We start from the raw sequence: 3,045 nt of genomic DNA, 5'->3' as shown, positions 1-3,045 counted from the left end.
CCAGCCCCACAACATGGTGCCGCCCAGAGCCCCGCTGCCGCCCCCCAGCCAATGGGCGCCCGCCCCGCCCGCCGCGCGCCTCCCACCCGCCAATCAGCGGCCAGTGCTGCCCTGGCCGGGAAGACGCGGCCGGGCGCCTCCAATGGGAGCGGCGGGGGGGGGGGGGGGGGGGCGGCCGCCAATGGGGCGGCGGAGGTTAACCCCGGCGTGCCCGCCGCCCGTGCGGCTCCGCGGCTACGGGAGCGTCCTTCGCTCTGGGGGAAAGCAAGCGAATGCACAGTTGTCACACACGTTTTTCAAAGGCATATGGAAAACACTTAGCCGTGGCAGCGCGCAGCAGCGCTCCGCGGGAGCAGGATGCTGTGGCAACGCGCGCCGCCGTCAGAGGCACTTGGCTCCTCGGACTTTGGAATTACAGAATTGTAATTTAGAATCGCAGCCCTCTTAAACACCATTACTGTATTATATCTCCCTCTTATACTACATATTATGGCTATATGCAGTCCTGAGCAATACCTGAAAATCCTCATTAAAATCCTCATCCTTTCACAATCGAGCACCAATAAATTGGAAGCTATTCAACCATAACATCAATAGAATTTTATCTCTCGCCGTTCAGCTATAAATAACATATTAATTTAAAATCTTCCCCCTGCGTTCCCACACTCACTCCCAATACAAAATAAGGCTCCAGTGTCAGTTCCCTGCGGCAGGCAGGGCTGGAAGTTTGGCAGGAATGCGCGTCCCGGCAGGAGCCGCCCCCGGCCCGCGCTGTGCCCGCAGGAGCAGCACGGCCCGGCCGGGGCTCACAGCTACCCCAGCCCTGCACACACCCACCGCGCTCCGCCCCGGCCTGCCCCTCCCTCCCGCCTCAGCCCCTCACTGCCCGCAACATTCTCTCCATTGTTTCTGCTCCACTTGATGGTCTTTTTTTTTTTTTTTTTTTTTTTTTTTTTTTTTTTTTTTTTGTCCGTTTTCACCGAATCATTTAGGTTGGAAAAGACCTCTCAGATCATTGGGTCCATCGTAGTTGGCTGCAGTATCTTGGGCAAATACTGCACTTGCAGACTGGCCTGAAATCTGAAATGGTAAATAAATGTACTTCTTTCCAGGAATTTTCTCTTTCTGTCCTCCATTTTTAGGATTTGGAACAAAAACTTTTAAGGGCCTTTTAAAAACCCCTTTGAAAAACAAAAATCATACCTAGTGCTTTATGATGTTCTTGCTGCAAGGTTCCAGGTGCCTCAAGCAAACATCCTTGCAGACATCCACACTGAGGCTACTTCCCTTGTGCAATGCTATTGCTAGAGGGAAAGATACTTAAATATATAGATATAGATATATAGATATTAATAGCACAGTTTCATTGTTATGGACTGCTCCTCTGCCAGCTCCTCACCCAATTAAAGTTTTAAACCTAACTACAATCTCAGCTTTCATTATTAATTAGCACGTTAATATTTAAGTGCCGAGCAATTGTCTACAGCTCTAGAAACACTGAGTGCTAAGAGGTGTCCACGTGCATAAGGTTACAGACAAGGCCTGGAGCTGGGGGTGTTGGATGGCCAGGGGACCAGCAGGACACAGGGTGGTCATGAAGGGCCATCATCTTCCAAAGATGACAGGCAGAAGAGCTTTGCTATCCCTTGCCAAGAGTGCAGCAGACTCCAGAAAGGTCAAGAGAAAGAGCTGATGGAGCTGAGGCTGCCTGTAAAAATCTGCAGCTCATAGGAATAAGGACTGTGTCAGGCTGGAGAACAAGGTCTGTATGGGGAAGAACAGCAGGCAAAGGGCCATCTCAAAAGCTGGGGCTGGTGTGGGAAGGAAGCCATAGAGGCTGTGAAATAATTCTGTCTGCTCCAGGAAAACCTCTGCATGCTCAGGAGAAAGCTTTATATCAACAACTGTCACCAGATACTGCACAGATCTTCCTGTTCAAAGAGCTGTGTGATCCTGGCAGCAGGCTGAAATCAAATTTATACAGTACAAAAGAAATTCCTGAGTCAAGGATGCCACTTAGATCTAGCAAAGCATGTTCAGCATTGCTTTGCAGAAGATCCCTGTATGAAATAAAGCCACGTGTCAATAAGCTGAAGGTACAGAAATAATTTGTGGCAGGGTGCCTCAGAGGTCAGGTATCAATCACCGACTCTTTGATGGAAACTCTTCAGCTGAAAAGGTGCCACCCCCAATTCTCTTCCTCCCTGCCAGGCAGTGGAGAGACAAACAGGAATCATTGCCTTGGCTTACCCATGAGGAGGAGATCTTGGATACTGTGAGATGGGAACAGGGAAAGAATAGGAGAGACACGAGGCAGAGACAGAGCAGGTGAGCTGAGGAGCACTTAATGTGCACCAAGACCTCTCACACCAGGGTGGTGGTTCACTCAACTCAGAACTCAAGTCAGTGCCCACCTTCCCCTGCCCTCCCTGCACGGTGACCTGTGGGGAAAAGGAAGGGCCACAAGATCATTGCTCAGTAGAAAGGTGCCATGAGAAAGCTTTCACTGGCACTACAGAGTGGCCAAGGGGTCCCTCAGCACATGGCCAAAAGGCCAGATCCTTAGTATTTGGGTCAGATAGATGGATGGAACCCAGGTGTGGACAATGTGTAAACCCTCAGCAGTCTCCCGAGCACAAAACCCCAGGTGTGGCAGGTGATGGCTCAGTGCAGGTGACCCCATGATCAGCTGACAGCAGCTCTGCTGGCACCTGAGGAGCAGTCAGGCCAGGTGGGGCTGGCTCCTCTCTCCTGGACCTGTCCAGAGAGAAGGACAGCAAGGGACTTCCCTTTGCAGATCCAGCCTGGGATACTACAGCCTCCAGCTGCTGATCACCACCAGCAGACGAAGTCACCAGCACTAAATGTCTGCTGCTGAGAAGTTCTGCCTCATGACTCCTTAATCTGTTTCAGGGAAAAATCAACAAGGTTAGTTTGTATAGGTGCTTTGAGCCAGCCGGGTGATTTTGCCTGGAGTAGATTAGGAAATGCACAGTTGCTCCCAGATAATGCTGGATACAGGACTTACAATAAGAAACTGCATGT

The sequence above is a fragment of the Zosterops lateralis genome, assembly GCF_965231275.1.
Source record: "Zosterops lateralis genome assembly, chromosome: 9".
Classification (NCBI taxonomy): Eukaryota; Metazoa; Chordata; class Aves; order Passeriformes; family Zosteropidae; genus Zosterops; species Zosterops lateralis.
The sequence above is the reverse complement of the archived record's forward strand: the minus strand, read 5'-3'. Positions refer to the sequence as shown.